The 19814-nt window shown below is 41.8% G+C and overlaps 1 protein-coding gene across 1 annotated transcript in view; it reads left to right on the plus strand.

Annotated features, from left to right (window-relative positions):
- Positions 1-3005: 3005 nt before the first annotated feature.
- The window catches only part of LOC131554618 (V-set domain containing T-cell activation inhibitor 1-like), a 33910-nt gene continuing 17101 nt past the window's right edge, over positions 3006-19814 (plus strand). Inside the window, exons 1-2 of the mRNA XM_058800142.1 lie at positions 3006-3044; positions 5347-5470. The gene's annotated coding sequence lies outside the window, so the exon portion shown is untranslated. The remainder of the gene's footprint in view (positions 3045-5346; positions 5471-19814) is intronic.

The raw sequence follows: 19814 nt of genomic DNA on the forward strand, positions 1-19814 counted from the left end.
ATCCATGGAGAAAGTTTCCCAGACTCCAAGATAGACCAGAATCCACAAAAGTGTGAAATAGATTACAGAGAGCAGTGTAGGTGTGTCACTTGGTGAGAAATTGAGGTTTTGGGGTTTTTAGTATGTTGTGGATGGAAGCAAGATGGAGGGCACAGGGTGTTGTCCCTGTTCTTCTTCATGCTTCTCCTTCCTTCTTCTCCATGGGTTTGGGTGGCATTTTGTAATTGGGCAGAAAAGTCCCCATTGCAGTTCTGTGGGATCAGTTATTGGGTTAAAAGGGAAAATAATCCAGGTGTCAGTTCTTCATTGGATAGTTTAGTCTTAAAAGCCCTTGTACCAAGAGATTGTTGGGCATTTTGTGCCTTCTAATGAAAAGCTGCAGAACTCACAGCAGTGAGACTGTTTTACTGATAAGAAATAATAAACACCTATCTACTCTATCTCCCCTTTAGATTGATATATTTATTGTATGGGGGAGCCCAGAACTCCAGAAATTCCCCTCATTAGTGCTCAGGAGAGGGAAGGGATCACCTCCCTCAGCCTGCAGGCAATATTTTGCCTAGTCTGAACATGAATTGCTGTCTCAAGTGCCTTCAACCCAGACCCAGAGAAACCCACAACCGGGACCCCACAGCTGAGAGGTTTTGAAAGAATGGATTGGTGATCCATACCTGCTACCTCCCCCACAGCAATAACATGAGAAAATAATGCAAGGCACAGAGGGTATCTAAACACAAAGCTGGAACACAGCAGCCTTTCCATCCTCATGAGGCTTTTTGCTAAGAGGTATTTAATCACCAGGCAGGGCACTTGGAAGACAAAACATAAGAAAAACTTGTATTTCAAGACACAGAACTTTAAAGGGATGTAGGGGAAAAGGCTGTTGGAATCACCGGACACACAGGGGAATTACTTCAGCCGATAGTTTAAATTTAGGCTTGTTCAAAGCACGTAAAGAAGGAATTAACCTATGAAGCATTAAGGTCACATCCTTAATCTCTGTTATGGACTGATTTTCTTCATCTGGAGCAGGACATGGCACTTCTGAGTCAGATTCCAGCAAACGAGTTAACTTGGACAATGCTTTTGCTGTTGTGAGAGGAGCTCTCAGAGTAGGATTAGGATCTTCCAAAAGAGTAGCTCTCAGAAGAGAATGAGGGGGGAAAAAACCACAAATACAACTTTCTCTTGACATTAGTGCAGCCATAGATGGTTTTGGTACTTAATCATGAATTCTAGTATTGGAAGCCTTCCACTTCTGTCTTTCAGTGCTAGTGAGAAAATAACTTCTACAAACTCTCAAGTTTATTCCCCTGCTCTGTCTTCCGCACATCTAAATGTGAGTTGCATCAGACATTCAAAGCTTTCCAAAAGTGAAGTGCCTCAGGAAATAGTCTGGATTATCACTGCCACAGGGGAGAATGAGCAAATCCATTACAGCCCTATCTGAGTGAGAAATTACATATTGCTCAAATAATACCATCAAGCTGACTGATTTGCTAAGTCTTCCTTTTAAAACAGTTAAATAGAGTGTGAGTGGCTTTGTTTATTTTCTAGTATAATGAAAGATGATTTTCTAGACTTTTTTCAATTACTTAACTTCTAGCTTAATACAAAAAAAAAAAACAAACCAAAAAAAATAAAAACCACCCCCCCAAAAAACCCCAAAAATAAAAACAAGTAACAAAAACCAAACAGGCTTATTCTAAAGTTTAAGTAATTTTTTGTATGAGTGTTACATGTTAATATTTAAATTCTTCCAGCATGATTAAATAGCAAACTCTCGACTTAACCCAAGCAGAGAAGGAGCTGAGATAAATGAGAACAGTGGTTGTATTTCTATTATTTCTTTTCAAGAGTAAATATTATTTAATACTTTTGTATACTAATTCAAATCAATGGGTATGTATTTTATGGCATGTTTATATAATGTAAATTTCAACACTAATAGTGAATTAAGAAGTGTGTGTATACAGCTGTAAAGTAAATAAAGGGAGATGTCAGAGGATTCATTTCAATGCAAGAGAGACTACCCAGAAACCAGAGTTTGAATAAGTGTTGAACAGAATACACCAAACATATTTTTCCACAATTGCTGAATTATGCAATTATGCAACTATGTGCAAAACAAAAACCAAACCACCCTTGTGAAAAAATGCCCTTGGCAGCAAATGCCCATTGAAAGGAAAACATAATTTTCTTTATGAAATGCAACAGCAGATCGTGCCAGACCCACAGCTCAGCGACATGCAAGAGCTCTCAAGGAGAAAAAGAAAGGCTTCTGCCGTGGCTGGCTGAAAACATAAGGGGTGAATATTGCTCAGAACCTGCACATCAGAAGCAGAGAACCAGGAAAAAAGCTTTGCTTGATTGCAGAGCAAATAAAAGAAACAGCTTTTTTTGGCACTGTAGAGTTTGGAAAGGAATGCTTAGAAACTGCGAGGGGTAGGGTCAGTGCTCAGCTGTAAAGGAAACCAAATACAATCACTTTTGACTGATGTTAATGTAAGATAAAAGTTTTTTAATTATTTTTTTCCTCAGTAGAAAGAACTAAGCAAAGTCTCAAGTGCCTGCTTAAGCTGAGAGACAAAAGTTGTTTCAGAAACACTGGCAAAATCCTTGTTCTGAACATTTTCAAGCAGCACGTTCATGCAAAGAAATGCTTAACTATAAGGCAAAATGTAGGCAGTCCTCCTAGAAGGAACTGCAATATCTGAAGGCTGCATTATCATAAATAGCTAAATTCTGGGAAAAGATCAAAGGTGGATCCTGAGCTTTTTCTATTGGTAAAGTGGTAACTCCTCAGCTTTTTCGATTGGTAGTTTGCAAGAGCCTGTGTCAGCTGCACAGGCTATGGTGAGAGCTGACAATATTTCCATGTATTCCTCAGCTTGGCTGGAGAAACAGCCCCTGAATTCTCTGAGTCACTGCTCACTTACATCCTGCCCTGCTCCAGAACTTCCTCATTCACACAGGAGCTCCTTGCAGCAGCAGCACGTCTGGATCTCAGCACGGGCAGAGGGACACAGGGAGATCCCACAGAGGTAAGCAAGAGATCAAGTTTTCTATATTGGATGAGAAAGTGCTAAAATTTCAGTATTTGGGCTATGGTGTTTGGCTGAGGTCTTTTGCACTTGCTTCAGATGACGTTTCCATGGGTGAAAATGAAAAAGAAACCATGTGGATTAGGCTTGGGGGGTTGTTTTTTTATTCTTTGTCATAAGCAACAGTTTTCCAGAGAAGAAAATCTCCAGACTGAGGGGGTTCCTATTTGTGTAACTGCTCTCCCCTGTGCTGGCTCCCAGCTGGGGTGTGTGTGCTCAGACTGCAGGATGGAAAGTGAGGCCACCACTAAAACAAAAGGCATTTCCAACTAGTTTTCTCACTGAGCACCACTTTGCCTTTATTTCTGCTCTCATCTTTTTGCTTTTCCTTAGCCATTAAAGTGGCACACTGACACAAGTGACTGAACAGGGAGTTTTGTGAAATTCAGGGGACAAACACCAGGCTGAAAACAATCAAATCACACTTGCTGCCTCAAAATGTCACCTGAGCGGGAGCAAAGGCTCAGGACATTCAGCAGCCAGACAGAAAGAGAGCTCTGGGTGGCTCCTCAGGTTCTGAATGGTCTCTGTTCACAATCTGCAGAGTAACAGCAGCTAAAAAGGAAGGCAAGAGGTCCCAGGGTGCAGGCTGCAGGTAGTGAAGAAGTCAAGTGTAAGAGTGACAAGACTAGAAAGAGCAAACAACTGCACAGGAGGGTTTTCCCAAACTGAGTCACTGTGGTTTCTATTACAAGTGGTGGTGGAGTTTGGAAAAAAAAAATAAAATAAAAATAAACAAATTCTGTTGCACAAAGGCTCCAGAGAAACCCGGTGCCTTGATTTTGACAGATTTATATTAGATTAATTAAAAAACAAACCACAAAACCTACGCAGCAATAGATGTACAAGCCAATCCCTAGAACAAGGCATTTAAAACAGTTTTCCTATCTTAAAATCTAATTTTATTCTTGGTAGCACCTTGCTGCCTTTAGAGGGGACTGTCTGTACCCACCAAATTAATGCAGGGACAGAGGAAGGCAGGAGAAAGACACCTGAGAGAAGTACAGAGCAACAAATGCCACAAAGATCAATTTCTCACACCTCCTCCATGTGAACCTGGAACTCAGACGCCCCTCAAGAGCCAGCTCATGCTAGGTGATCTTGCCTTTTTGCATGCTAAATAGAAATGTTTCACCAGTTGACTAAAAGTGAATCCTGAGGAAGAAGTGAAATGACAGAGCTATAGATTTCAGTTCTCATTAAATCAAAACTTGCCATTTTTTTGAATTTATCTTGGTAACACTAGTGTAAGTAGTGCAAATGTGGAAATCAGCACATATTTTTCATTCCAGAGAAATTATTTATCTATTTCTGGAAAGGGAAAGGAGATGACAGGAAATTTTCCGCTCCTAGTGCTCTTTTTGTAATACTGACCAGGTTATTGGAATATTTGGCAAGATGAGTGTTACAAATAATTCTGTTAGGCTTTCCCCAATTGGGAAAGCCCTAAAAAAAGATTGCATGGGTATATACTACACTCAGGAGACTGATCTTTTGGGAGAAAAGTTACCAGTTCTGCACATTTTATCTCCAGAAAAGCCACTCAGTGTTTGGTGGGAGGTGAGGGATGGGTGGGAGAAGAACATTTCATTCTGTAAAAGAAAAAAACATATATATTCTTTAAGGAAAAAAGAAAAAAAAGCCAATAGACAGGTGCAGTGAGCTCTTTAGGGGCCTTCTTGGATTTCCCCACCTTATCACTTATCTACAGTTTTCTGCTAACATAAAACAGAAGCCTGGTGGAGCAGATCCCGAAAAAGTCCACAGAACCAATCAGTGCTGGAACACCACCCCTCTGAACACAGATAGAGAGAATTGAGGTTGTTCAGCCTGGGGAGGGCTCTGTGGAGATCTCAGAGGGGCCTTCCAGGGGCTGCTAAAAAAGAGACTTTTTACCAAGGCCTGTAGTGACAGGACAAACAACAATGATTTTAAACTGGAAAAGGGTAGATGGAGGTTGCATACAAGGAAAAAATTCTTTACTGTCAGAGTGGTAGGGCACTAAAATGGGTTTCCCAGAGAAGCTGTGGATGCCCTATCCTTGGAAGCATCCAGGTCAGATTGGATGTGTCACTGGTGTAGTAGAAGATGTCCTTGCCCATGGCAGGGGAGGTTGGAACAAGATGATCTTTCAGGGTCACTTCCAAATCATTCTATGATGAGTATTTAGACTCCTTTGAAAGAGTTTAGCTGGTTTTTCTTTCACACCCTTCTCACTTTCCTTTTCTGATCTGTGTTACAGCCCTCCCTCCCTGTCAGGACAAAGCACCTGCCTCCTGTGGAAGCTGAGCATCCCTGAACAGCCACCAAAGGTGACAGTCCAGGAGCTGGGACATGCCCATGACTGAGCTTTGGTTCAACAACAGGTGAGAGAAATAAGGGAAGGAGAGGAAAATGCATAAAACTGTCCTCTGAGCAATGAGATACTTTTCTGCTACCTTAAGTTAAATACACACACACACTTGAACACACCTCAGTGACTGTGCTCATTGAGCACTGACAATTTTCAGGGCCATTTGGGGATGTGTACACATTGTGAGTGTACCTGCTGTCATATTTTTCAAAGCAGCCTGAGCCTCAGAGAGTTCCATTCGTTGATTTCAGGTCACATCTGCTCACATGTTTTTAAAACAGCACCTCTATACCTTGAGGCAAATCTTCACCTCAGAGCAAGGTGTGGTGCAGGAGTGTCTGTACTGACAGGAGCTGGAGAAGTGCTGGAGCATTGCATGGGCATGAACTCCACATGCTGAAGGCCAATTGTTCATTGCATCACTCCAATACTCAAAGTTTCACTCCAAATTCAGTTCTGTTCTGTACAAAAAGAACACTGGTGAGTGGTGTAATGCAGCTTTTGCTTGGTGTAGTTGAAGAATGCAACTTTATTAGAGAATGGGAAGGATGGAGAAAAAAGGTGAATTATTGATCTAGATAACTATTATGGGTCATAATCTATAGGGTTCTAATTTTTAAAATTCTTTCCACAACTTAGTTTTGCATGTATTTTCCTCTCACACCACTTCGTGCACATGTTACAATGCCATTTTCCATATTATTTTATTCCACTTACAATTTCCTTGCAAGGCTGCTGAAAAGAGCACTCTAAATGAGACTCAGGAGACTGCTTGGTTGATTTTTTTTTGGCCTCCCATCAGTTTATGAATATAGTTAATTAATTGTACAGTCCAAACACATTTCTCAGCTAAGTGCATTTAAATGTAATCTCCAACTCTGGCTTCTCTTCTAACATTTGAGCACCCCATGTTCTACATTGGCATGTGCTTAAGTTCTGTAAAAGCAAAATTGCTTTCAGATCCTTTATCAATAGTCTTGCCAAGCCAATGATTGATGCCACCATAGAGAGAGATCAGAGCTAAAGCCAAGCAGATCCCTCCCATTGTATCTCCGAAGAGGACTGATTCATTTTGACATCAGGAAAGGGAAGAGCACACAGAACTCCATATACTAGACAAGACCACCTTAAACTTGGTTGTTCTTCTCACCCAAATGCAATGTATTATCCAGAGGATGACATTTTCTTTAATTAGTAATAGCAACAATGAAGGGAAAAAAGGAGATGCCCAGAAGCATTTGAGAAACCCACAAGGTGAGAAGAAACGGAGACAGGAGTGTCACTTCTTTTCCAGCTCTATCACAGATCCAGCAAGGGCCATTCCATGGTTAATTCACTCCCATACACTCCTCACTCAGTCACCCACAGTGATGATTCTGATTTCTCAGGCTGCAAGCCAAGTTTTCTGGCAGCACTATAGGTAGCACTACACTTTTACTTCACAGATATTTTTGAAAGCAAAGCATGACCCTGTATGAATATAAAGGCCCACAGTGATAGGATCCATAGAATAGAATCTATCAGAGCTTCAACTGTCTTCTATAACAAAATCAATATTTTTTACAGAATGATTTGTTTAAGATGAGGAAGGATTTTTTTTTCTCTACAAAAATTCTGCAATGACATGTGAGGATGGGAGTGAAAGCTCCCTGGGGTCCCCATGCTGTGTTGCATCTCTTGTACTTTTTAAATCCTCTGCTGGGAAAGGGAGCAGAGGCACAGAATTAAAAGCTTTGGGGCTAAAAGGTTTTCCTGGAAAGGTCCCCTCTACAGGACAGCTATGCCAAGCCAGAGAGTCAGGGGTCAGAATTTATTTCATTTTATCCCTAGGAGCCATGAAAGTCCCTGTGCTGTAACACATTTTACTGCCTCCTCCCCCATTTCTTCACTCACCACAGAGGAATGAAGCAGAAAACAGTGTGTTGATTTGTACTAGAGTGCTGTCATCTATCCAGTAAGTGTACCCTGGGGAAGCCTAATTCCATAAACATTGCTTGGGCCCACTCTTGGGATCTATTAAAGCCAAGGAAAGCAGCAGTGCCTTGCTGAGGACAAACTCCTTTTATTATACCAGGATAGAGCTGCATGAGTGCCAGGATGAAACCTGTAGAGTCTCAAACCAAAAAGCAAAACACCTAATTAAAGAGCTAGCAGGGTTGTATGGTAGGCCTACCTAGGGGATCTTTGAATTTCCTCATGGGAAACTTCTGTCCTCAAAGATTATCCTCCATACAGTTCATTTCACCTTTTGAGAACCTCACTGTGGCTACAATTTTCATGGTGGTCACGGAAAGAGACCATTTTATTACAGGTGTTTTCCAAATACTGCTCTCACTGAAGCTGAACAACTCAATTTAGATGCAGAGTGACCTGCAGGAGCTGATCCCAGTCAGTGCAGATTTGCTGGCTTGACATGTGTAACAAAGCCCAGCCACAGATGTGCCCCACACCTCAGAAGAGAGAGAAGGATCTAACTTAGGACGGCCTTGCTTAAAATTCAGTTTTATTAGCTTGGCTCCTATTTTCTCCTACTCTTCTGTGTTGAGAGATGCACGAAAAAGTTCTCACTCAGAAATAGCCCTCATGTGAAGGGTTATCTCCAAGGATAAATGGAAATTTATCTCCGGTGTGCCTTGCATTTGCAGGCCATAAAATGCAGAGATTTGGGGATGAAGCAACTGTAAGAGACAGGGCTGAGGGAGGTAACGCAAAAATCATGGCAAGGCCACCACTGACTCCCTGCCAGCAAGGTGTGGATCAGAGACACCCCATGTCCTGCTCTTGTTAGGCCAGGGCACAGATTTCATCTTGGATCAGTCACCCCGTGTCTCTCTCTGGTTAGGCTAGGGCAGGTATTTCATCTTGGACCAGAGACACACCATGTCCTGCTCTGGTTAGGCCAGGGCAGATATTTCATCTTGGACCAGAGACACACCATGTCCTGCTCTGGTTAGGCCAGGGCAGATATTTCATCTTGGACCAGAGACACACCATGTCCTGCTCTGGTTAGGCCAGGGCAGATATTTCATCTTGGACCAGAGACACACGATGTCTTGGTCAGGTTAGGCCAGGGCAGATATTTCTTCTTGGATCAGAGATGCCCCATGTCTTGCTCTGGTTAGGTCAGGGCAGGTATTTCATCTTGGGCGGCTCCTGAACAGGGCTGCAAGGCCCAGACGTTTTGCTGTCCCTGAAAAACTGCATAGAAATAGGATTAGCTTCAATTTCTGAAACCTGTGTTATGTTTCAGAGCTGCTCTGAGGTGTTCACTGTCCTTCAGTTGCCAATTCAATCTCTCAAACGATGGTTTACATCTTGAATGATTATAAAAAGGCCAACATATAACACTCTAAGTCCTCTAAATAAACAGTCCTAGAAGCAGTGAGGTCAGCTTTGATTTCCTCACAATCTGGGGCATTGAAAGAGACAAACTTAACAAGGCTCTTCAAATCCCATCTGGTAGCAGGACAGGAATGTAAGGGCTCTGAACCACAAATATGGGATCAGCATGTTAACATCTAGAGAAGATTTCTGTGAGTGCTCTGAGGAAGTGCTTCAAAACTAGGTCATGTAAACTTCACATACCTGGAGTGCTTCCTACAGATCATTTCTCCCTTGGATTGAACTCAGAAGCTAGGAGTTTATTTGACAGCTGTCAGTTAAAGCACAGGACAAATCACACCAAATAAAAACTAGTTAACACAAATGTGCTAGCAAGGGGAGGAAATAAACCCAAACTTGTTCCATTATATATTCTCACAAATGGACATTTGTGTCTGCAGAAAGGGCAGCTGTGGTGTTTAATACTTAATGCCATTCCATAGTGCTCTGAAGATGCAAACACAATTCTTTGTTTGCCTGCATTATAATGAGGCCCTAAGATGTTTGACAGCAGCCTGGAAAATATGCAAAATGCCATAGCTATTCAATTAGCACTTGGTACTTTCCCATCTGAGGACATCACATCCCTTTTCCCTCGAGAGTTAGGGATGCAATAAGTTGCACAGAAGTTCCACACAACACTCCTCCCCACTGCCCCAGCTGAAGTTACAAGATGCAGTTTGGGTAAGAAGTAGGTCATTGTCACATTCCTATCAAGGATCAATCAAGTTCCCATTGAATGCATCAGCTCCTTTTAGCAATAAGCAAAGACAATTTGGAGAATGACTCCTGCCTTTCCAAATCAATGTTTCTGTGCAGTTTTCACCTCAAGTTTAGTCATTTCTAAAGGCCCAAGTCTGGCCATTTCTTACCACAACTACTCAGAACTCAAGCTTTGGGCTCATCGAAAAAATGGGGTTTCATGAAGAGCTGATAGCAAGAGAGGATGTGAATTTAGACAGTCCAGCTGTGGAAAACATCAGGGAAAACATCTCTTCCCACCCATAGGAAGACCCACTCAGTTGCCACATCTGTCTGTAATAATAGTTGCTACATCTGCCTAGCACATTGCAATGACAAAAATCCTCCAGGCTACGGCTTTGTTAGACATCTCCCAGAAGTGCCTACTTCCCCAGAATCTGATGGCAAAGCAGAAAAATCAATTGTTTACTTTGGTAGCAACAGCTGTGCATTGAATAATATTGTGTTTTATGAGAGATTGACTCTCACACACTTTCAGTGTATTGGAAACACACTGGAAAGTAATTTAAGACATGCAAAAAAGGACATTCCTTCCATCCAAACAAAATATCCACAGCATACTACGAGATGCCAAAAGAGCCCAGCCAGACATGGTCCTGCCTCTATTTTGCATGTGGATAAATAATAACGTATTTGGCCTATGATTTTAAACATTTTGTGCAAGAACAGAATAAAGGAAGGTAGTCCTTTCTAAGGAAAGTGCAGCAAGCATTCTTAACTAGAGAAACCCAGATATAAACAGCGATCTCACATGTGTCTTATTCTGTGTACAAAAAAAAAAGTGTAGAATGTGAAGTGAATGTGAAGGAACACAGTTCCTTCAACTGATACTTTATACATCTTGCTTTCCCAGAGAACAGGGCTATCCAATGGTGTTTATAGTTCTCATAGTTCTTCTTATAGTTATAGTGAGAATGACAGGAGAGAAAGCTGAGATCCTGTCTCTGATTCAGGTCCATTTGTACCTCAGGAGATCACTAAAGCAGAGAATATCAGAGGAGCTTGAAAGCAACCAGTTTCAAAGTTATAACAGCTTGGATGCTCAATGTTTTTGTCATGACTCTGGGAAATGTGAGCACAGAAACCTTTGAGAAGGCTGGCCCTGACACTACACAGCCATAACCTCCTACTCAGTTATGGATGGCCTCACGAATGACACTGCTTCTCTGGTATTCCAGGAGAAGATATCCAAGGATTCAGAGTTCTTAGGTGGTATTAGAGATTTCCACTCACACACCCCGTTGATTTTCGACATGGCTAGAACACCCAGTGCATCTTTCTGCCTTTTATGCTCCAAGACACATCATGCACCCAACCAGAAATTAGCTGCCATATAATACAAGTATTTAGCAGTGTTTCCAAAATCACTGCCACAGACACAATCACTGTAGTGCTCCAACCCATTTTTCCTGGATTTCCAAAGAACAGTTGTCATCTAGGTGATGCAAAACCTCATGACTTGTGCAAAACTCCAGCCAAGGGTTCAGAGGCTGCCAAAGCAGATGTGCCACAGGCTACTGTGGCAGAGGAGATTTGTGTCTGTGGCACTGGAACAGCTCCTGGAGCTACCCAGAGATACCAATCACAACTGTGGCGCTACAGCCTGTTCCTGCCATTGCACTGGATCATCCTAGGGGAAAAACATCTGGTGTGAGATAGCATCAGAAGATATTTCACAGGGTGTTGATCAATGGAAAGGAAAGAACAGGAGTTCAAGGCAAGGATGAGTGTTGGGAGCAGGAGATGTCACACAAGGAGTGCTTCAGTCAGAGCACTGTCAAGACCCCTCAACAACACTGGTGAAGGTAAATGTTGCTGTTTTGGAAAGAAAAGGGCTCAGTCATTTGGGGAAAGGCAAGCACTAAAGACTCAGCTGTGGGGCAGTGCAATGCTCTGCTGAATTTTCAAGCCTTATGTGGGTCGTGCATTTCACACCCTCAACTTCCACTTCAGGGCTAGTTGAAAATAGTCTGCAAAACAAAGATCACCTAAAACTTTCACAGGGGAATTTCCTACATTGAAAGTGTAGAACCACAAAAAGGTTGGGCTGATCTTTCACAGCATGAAACCTTGTGGTTCTGCACAAACTGCTGCTCTTTCTTTCCAAGCCAGTGCTTACCAACATGCTCCAAACAGCATAAGCATCTAAAAGAGATGCTGTTTGGCATCTCTGAAGCTGAGAAAGATTTCATTTGGTGCACTCTATACTGCAAAAAAGACAAGACAGCAGCAACCCTTGTGCTTCTTCCCTGCTGTAGATGCAGCTGCCTGCATAGCCAGTAAGTTTTCTTTAGAAAACAATCTCACACAGCTGATCCAGTGACTCACTGCTAAGGTAATTTGTTTGAGCCCAGGGCCATATCTAAAGGGACCACAGCACAGCCCACAGGATGACCCTATGGCCCCCCAGGATGACCCTGCCACCCACTACAAAGTGACCACCAGATGCTATTGCAACACAAGACATCTGGGCAGAATTTATTAGCCTGATACCATCTGGCTGATTTCAGATATTCATTCTCCAGCCTATTTTCAGCTGTGTCCTACTTTCAGGACTCTCTGGTATTAAACATACTCACTGGTGAGAGGGTTATGTGGCTACAACCAAAATCAGCATCCTCTGAAGCAATGGGACAGTTCATTATCAGAGCTCCCTTCTCACTGAACCATTTCACCTTAGGAGAGCAAACTAAAAACTTTTTTAAAAGTCAGTAACTTTTAGGATTATATCCTCCCCCTAGTTCTTGGAAGCTATAATAAATTTACATATTGGGTTGTGAACTTCAGTTGTTAAGTTCAAGGACTGGCTTAACTTTTCCCACTCTATCCCAACTCAAAGATTAGCACCAGCCAATTGCACAAAGATGTAATTAACAGTTCACAACCTGGTTTCTTAAGAAGAGGAAGGTTTGTGGGATAAAGCAAAACACCTGCTCAATTCCTGCCTCTTCCCCCCAACATTCCTTTTAGCCCTTTGACAAGTCTTGCAAAAAATAATAATAATAATAAAAAAAAAAACTCCAAAGAGATTCTCTTCTCAAGGCAAGAGAAAAGACAAAACTAAGACAGTTCTGTAAAGTCAGCTCTTGAGTCCAGGGAATTTGTGTTAGAAAGCAAAAGCATTAACATCAGGAGACATCAGAGAACCCATACCAGCATTCCTCTGCCCTTTCCATGCACTTCTGTGCACTTTTCTCACAGCACTTATGGAACAACAGTTTGCCTTCCCTCAACACAGTCTATCAGAGAATGTAACACCCAATGCAAAACATTTCTATGCCAACTGCTATCTCCCAGTTCTAAATTCATCCTTTGTAAAACCATCTCTAATGCTGCTGTAGCTGGGTTTTCTATTCTCTCTCCTAGTTACCCCAGATAAGGGCTTGCAAGAGCTGATTTGCAATAGGAAAGGGAAGACACAGAAAGAAATTGCAATAAGAAAGGTGACAGCATAAGAAATTGTGGCTTCCATCTTACACTGCTCCTTTGCTTTCTCCTGGGGGAAGAGACCTTTTACTGTCCACTGGGGGAAAGGGGAGAGCTGGAATGGGAGGAGCTGGTTTGGATTTTTAAAACCAGAGCTGTTGGACATCTTCCAATTCTAGAAGAGAAACACTTAACCAAGTGTGGCTTTAATTTAAAAGATCATTCACAAAAAATAATCCTGCTGAAGTCCTACAGTCTCCAACAGGAAAACCAAGGCACTGAACCACCACAGAAAAAGCAAAAGTAACACACAGCCCTTCCCCACCAAGACACATGCACAGATGATAATAATGAAACAAATTTCAGCAGGCCCCCACATTGGCCTAAAGGAGAGAGCAGGTAATATGAAAATTAATTTACATGCACACAGCCATGGGAAGAACAGGGCACTGTTGTCAGAAGAGGGTAGAAGGGAAGATGCCACCTCATTCTCATGCCATGGTACTGAGCAGAAATGTATAAGCAGGAAGCAAACACAAGTGGTCTTTTAGAGAGGTTCAAAACAAAGGAGTTCCTTGCTTTGCTTCCAAATCCCCAGCCTTTTACTTTGAAAAGCAGCCAGCACCTCCCTGTGTGTCTGTGATTACAGTCAGGGGTAAAAAAATGCTATTAATGCTATTGCACTAATAACAGAAATTGCTCTTTTGCTGGTGGGACAAGAATGAGACAAGATCTGATCATGCTTGAGAGATGGGTGCCTAGATAGAAAATCATTTGGCTGAACTAAATCTGAACCAGGCATTAAAAAGATCTGAAAGCTTTAAGAGCATTGAGGAAACATTCCAGATCATGGGGCCTGCAGGAAGTGCTTGTGATCCCCACTCTTCCTTCTCCAATTTACACAAATTTACTGTTATAGACATTTTATTCAAACAAAAAAAAAAATAATATGCACCTCAACTATGAAACCAAAAGTCTACAGTTTTTCAGCACCTGGGCAAAGTATCTCTGTATGGGTGTTCTGCACTTGGAACAATTATTTGCAGATTAGCAAAAGAAGCATGAAGTGCTTACAAGCATTTTTAAGGGCCTGTGCTTAGGTCCTGTTCACATCTCTGACAAGCAGAAGTTAATTGGACATTAATATTACCATGGCTGTAACACAGCCATACAACTGGAAGCTTTCTGCTCCAACACCAGAGCAGCTAGGTTTAAAAGAATGTGTAGGCTTCAGCTTCATAAATATTTTCAAAAAGCAGGGGTTGGGAAAGCAATTCCATGGGGAAGTGGGGGTCAGGTTTAAGCCTGCAATATTTGGCAACTCTCAGTCTTATTTTTGTCACTGGTTCAAGAGCCCATGAACCACTAGGAGTCCATCCTTTTACTAGTACAAAGTATTCCATTAATACTTTGGGCTTCACAATGGGCATCTATGGAAAAAGCCAAGTTGGGCTCCTGGAGAAAGGAACAGCTTTTCCATTTCTTAGTTATTTACACATCTGGTTTTTAACTTCCTTAAAAAAAGGTGCCATTGGAACGTGCAGAAGTATGAGAGATAATTCAGCAGCACACCAGAGATACTGAGTACAAGTTATGAACCACTTGGGAAAAGTTACTCTATAAACAGCTCCTCTGTCCTTGAAAAGTTCTCACAAACTGCTGTTGCAGGTCTTTTACAAGAATTGTGAGAAAACAAACCTCAATTAAAACCCAGACAGACACCTTCACTTTTACTTTAAGAGAGCAATGCTCCTTGAGAGACCAGCTCAGGCAGAGACCAGCTCCTTTGGGTTCCTAAGCTCTGACATCAGTGAGCTAATTATTATCATTGATTGACCCCAGGATTTGTTCCAGGTCTATTAAATCTTTGTGATGAACAGTTGCTCATAAACATGTTCAAACAACTGCATTTAGTAGCTGAAAAACACTGGCTGTGACTCAGGTGGTTTCTGGTGCTCAGGGTTTATCTTCCAGGTGTGCAAACCTCCAGCAAGGGACTCTGTCACCTCAGTCCCCAAAAAGTGAACATTATCCTCCAGGGAAGAGCCAACAAAAGTTACACCTGCCTTGATTAATTTCAGTTTCTTTCTCTCCTCTCACCCTGAAGTTCCATTTTCAGACCCACCATTCACAGCATTTCCATATCCAGTGCATAGGCTGCTAATTAGCCTCATTTACCTGTCAGGCTCATCAATTTGTTGATGAATACTTAACTCCCTCCTGTAGAACAAAAAAATTTTCTGAACATTTTCCTTCTTGTCTGATAGGAAATATAATTACAATTATTTTGGCATTTCAAGTCAGGGATGAGATATATTATCCTAACAAGTCTGATAGAGGAAAAAAATAAATTGACTACTGAGGCTTGGTGAGATTGTTATATGTATCACTAACAACCACATCTTGTAGAAAGAACCTCTTTTTGAGATATTATAAAATAAAAATAGCTAAGGGAAGAGAAGAATCACAATAGGGAAAAGAAACTGGTAATCCTGGAGCTGCTTGCTAGCAAAAATAAACATCTGTATGTCAGGATTTTCCCTGCTCTCACAATATTGGAAAGTCATTTTGGAGAATAGAAATTCTCTGGCATTTGTGTGTTACACTTCCTCCTATATAAGGCATCAAACAAAAGTAATAAAGGCATTTTATTGACTATTCTGTCAGCTCAAAGCAGTCTCTTGAACCTGAAATAGTTTCTCTTCTGCTTCCTAAGAAATTCCCCCAGAATTTCCCTTTCTCCCTCTCCCTTTTGATTAGGCTATATCCACTACCTGGATACAAATCTTCCAAGGGAGGGAGTTTTCCTCTTTCCTTCCTTGGGCTGATAACATTTACCAAGGGGGTTTTATAATCCTGGCTCTGTGTGAAAGACAGCTGCAGACTGGACAGGAAAAACCCCACACTTTTAAAATGGATCATTTTGGAGCTTTACAATCTTAACAGCTCAATACTGTTCATAGGATGGTCTGGGTTTTCAGGGATCTTTAAGATCATCTCATTCCAGCCCCTCTCCATGGGCAGGAACATTTTCCACTAGACTGGGTTGCTCAGAGCCCCATCCATCCTGGCCTTGGGTTCTTACTTAGTGTTCAGTAACTCAATTATTATCAAGTTACATCCTCTCTGAGTTTTCCTTGCCCTTTCCATCATTTCAGGCAGCAATACCCTCTTGACTCTGCTTTTCCAAGAAGCCTGAACCAGCCTTGTGCACATCTAGCTGTGCATGCACCTTGTCCCTCTGGGGGAGCTTGGTAACAGAGGAAGAGCTCGAATAATTCTGTGATTTCCACACAGGCAGAGGAGCTCAGCCCGTTGAATATTGGAGCTGCAAACTATTTGAAGAAATTTAAACTAGGTGGAGATATTTCAGTGTAGGGAGGTTTCTGCAAGTAACAGACTAACAACAGGATTAGGCTTCCATCCTCATTTTTAACAAGACAAAATTGTTTCACTTAGGGAATCTCTAATTCAGGTGGCACAAAGCCCTTTAAGGCAAGTAGTAACTGCAATTGCAGGGAAAGGCCATGAGAAAAAGCAAGACAAAATACCTGCCAACCACACCCATACTGTGCAAGAACTTCCCACATATTTCAACCCATTGTGGTCCTTCTTGCCTGTATCTGTCTTATGAGGAGGTGTACTCAGGAATTCCTACCATTTGACATAATTTATACATAATTCATGTGTGGAAGGCTAGAGGAAGGGTAGAGAGGTATTTTTATTTCACCCATCTTCTCTCCTATTCCAATAGGTTTCTCTCCAGTTTGTATCTAGCAAGAACCTCACACACATCCAGTCAGTAAGAAGGTGAAATGATCATTTCAGAGATTGTAGCACACTTGTAGAGAAGCTGAGCTCTCTGCTCCAAAGTGATGCTAGTAACCCAGACTGGATCATCACGCCTCAAAACCAAGTCTCATTTTTACATCTCCAGATGTAAAAGTACTTTAGAAGTAGTGATATTGCTCACTGAGCAATACTAATACTTTAGAAGTATTAGTATTGGTCAGTGTTGTATTAATCCAAACATTTTCACTGATATGAGTTAAACTAATAATGCTTCCAGGACTCTTTACATAATTTAATCTAAGAATCAGCTTAGCTGCTTGGTTGTTGAATACTCCAGAGTCAGGCAATATCACTGATTTAAGGGTTAGTTTGAGCAGGTGCTAGAGGAAAAAAAAAGATCCCAGTGAAGAAAAAAAATTAAATCCTTATCTTAACATTCTAGCCCACAATATTTCTATAGGTTAAACAACACTAAAATAAACCCTTGTACAGAGAGTATTAGAAGCAGATGTTCAGGCAGGAACTGCCTCCAAAATAAGAAAAAAATACATAACATAGATTCAGCTGAATGAATCCTTTTCTCTTTCTGCATTGTCAGTTGGGAGCTACTTCTTTAAGGCTACATTTTCCTAACAGGTAAAACTTCACACTCCTGTGCCTTTTTCACATAACTAATCTCTTGAAAGAGATCTTTATTCTTGAGAAAAATAATTTATTCACCAAAAGAGGAAAAAATATATTTTGTTGGAACTGGAAGACAAAGAGCAGTGGAAACTCTCAGAAAGGCAAAAAGGAATTGAGAAAAAGAAGAACTTTTGTAGGAGCTGTCAGAAGGACTTTACAAACAGGAACCAGGGCTTTTCTGTCTCATTCCAGAAGCTTCATCAAAGGGCATGATACCACCACAGACCACTAGTCACAAGGAATAAATCTGACCCAAGAGCACAAGGGTCAAGGAGGGAATACATATATATATATATATACATACACATATATATATACATATATATATACACACATATATACATATAAATACATTTTATATATATATATATATATATATATACACACACACACTTATACTGCTTAGGCTGTGCTTCCTGAGGTGTCACAGTGTCAGATCTGCAGAACTCAGTCCCAGAAGGGCTTAGGACACACGAGACAGGGATAGGTGTGGCTGGGAACACTTCCTAGGGATTTAGAGGGAAGAAATCCCTCCCTATGCCAAGAGTCTTTGCAACAGGAAGAAAGGAAATGGAAGGCACTGCCCTGCCGTGCAGCAGCAGCATTCTCTTGAAAAGTTAAATGCTCAAAAGTTCTCACACAGAAAATCAAGCATGTCTTAAGAGAATGGGATGAGAGCCCTCTACTGAAAATTATGGACAGATGTCATGCCAAACTGCCTAACCCTGACCCCAAATGTTGGGATCTTTAGCTTATCAGAGTGACCCCAAGAAAAGTTACAAAGTCTCTTTTGCCAGCCCTGCGCTTGAAGAATGAGTTGGAGCTCTTCATTTCTCAGTCTCAAGGTTGTTTATTGTTTCTTATCTATAAAAAATTTTCTCCTATCCAGCCGAGGTCCATCCAGCAGGGCAGTTCCAGGCACTCTGCCTGCCCCTGGGGCAGTGTTATGTCTTTACACTAAAAACTTTGTGTACAATGTTTACAATTACTTTCCAATACCTATCACCTATGTTAGGCAGTGAGCTTCTACTCTAAACCAATCCAAAAGTGCCAACATCACAGCAGAAGATGGAGGCCAAGAAGAAGAAGGAGAAAGGCTGGACATGCCCAGATCCCTCCATCTTGCCTCCTGAACCCCCATCCAGAAACCCTAAAATCTACTTTTCCACCCCATGATAACTTCACTATTATTCTACCTAAACTGTTGTGGCTTGCCGGTCTTCATATAAGGTTGGCAATTTGCTCCATGGGTCATAATCAAACCCACAGGTGTTCTGGGCTCTGTGCCAGGGCTTCTGAGCCCCCTGGCAGGGGTCTTGGCTGTCCTGGACAGCCAGAGGGATGTTCTGGGTTCCCACACTCAAAGGCAGCAGAGACACGACGTCCCTCTGGAACGAGTACAAAAATCCTCGTTCTTGGATTTGCCTCCACACAAGGCAATTGAGCAGATGGCAGACACATTTCTCAAAAATAACAGCTGGATCCATGGATCTTGACTGTCTGAGAATTCAATCTGGCCAGACTTAAGATGAAACCACCAAATAGCCACAAGACTGTAGCTTCATTTGCTGGGGGTTGAATTCTGCTCACTTGCATACCAAGAGCGTGCTTCCTTCCCCCTGAAACTTGAAACGAAACGTGCCACTTTTAGCATCAGTCCCCTGAGCCTTCAAACTCTTCCCATTTTACAAAGCCACAGACTACCTCAGTTTAGTCTGAGAGCTATTTAGAATGGCTGTACTGAAATCAAGAACACAGTCTAGATTCCCAAGGCTTCCAGCCTGCTAAGTGTCCAAGGTCACACACAGCCTGGTTTTTGCCAGACACCTCTAGAGTTTTGCTATTTTCCTTCAAACACTTGGGAAGGTGTTTATTTATGTTTGTATTCTGGAAACTGATCCATTATAAAATGAAATCCCTGTTTTCCCTGCACATTTTATTTCCATGCACAGAGATAAATTCCTCTTTACCAATGGTGTTTATTTAAAAGCCAGGGAGACTCCAAGTTCCTGCTGCAGGACCTGTATGTGGTACAGTGGAGCAAACAAAGGGCAATGGGGTGGGAAAGGGTCTGGAGCACAAATCTGGTGAGGAACAGCTGAGGATGCTCAGCCTGAAGAACAGAAGGCTCAGGGAAAGCCTTATCACTCTACAATTATTTGAAGCAGGCTGTCGCCAAATGAGGGTCAGCCTCTTCTCCCAGACAACAAGTGACAGGAGCAGAAGTGGCCTCAAGTTGCAGCAGGGGAGGTTTAGATTAGATATCAGGAAATAAGTTAAGGGTTGTAAAGCACTGGAACGGGCTGCCCAGG

This window comes from Ammospiza caudacuta, chromosome 2 (genome assembly GCF_027887145.1).
Source record: "Ammospiza caudacuta isolate bAmmCau1 chromosome 2, bAmmCau1.pri, whole genome shotgun sequence".
Taxonomy (NCBI): Eukaryota; Metazoa; Chordata; class Aves; order Passeriformes; family Passerellidae; genus Ammospiza; species Ammospiza caudacuta.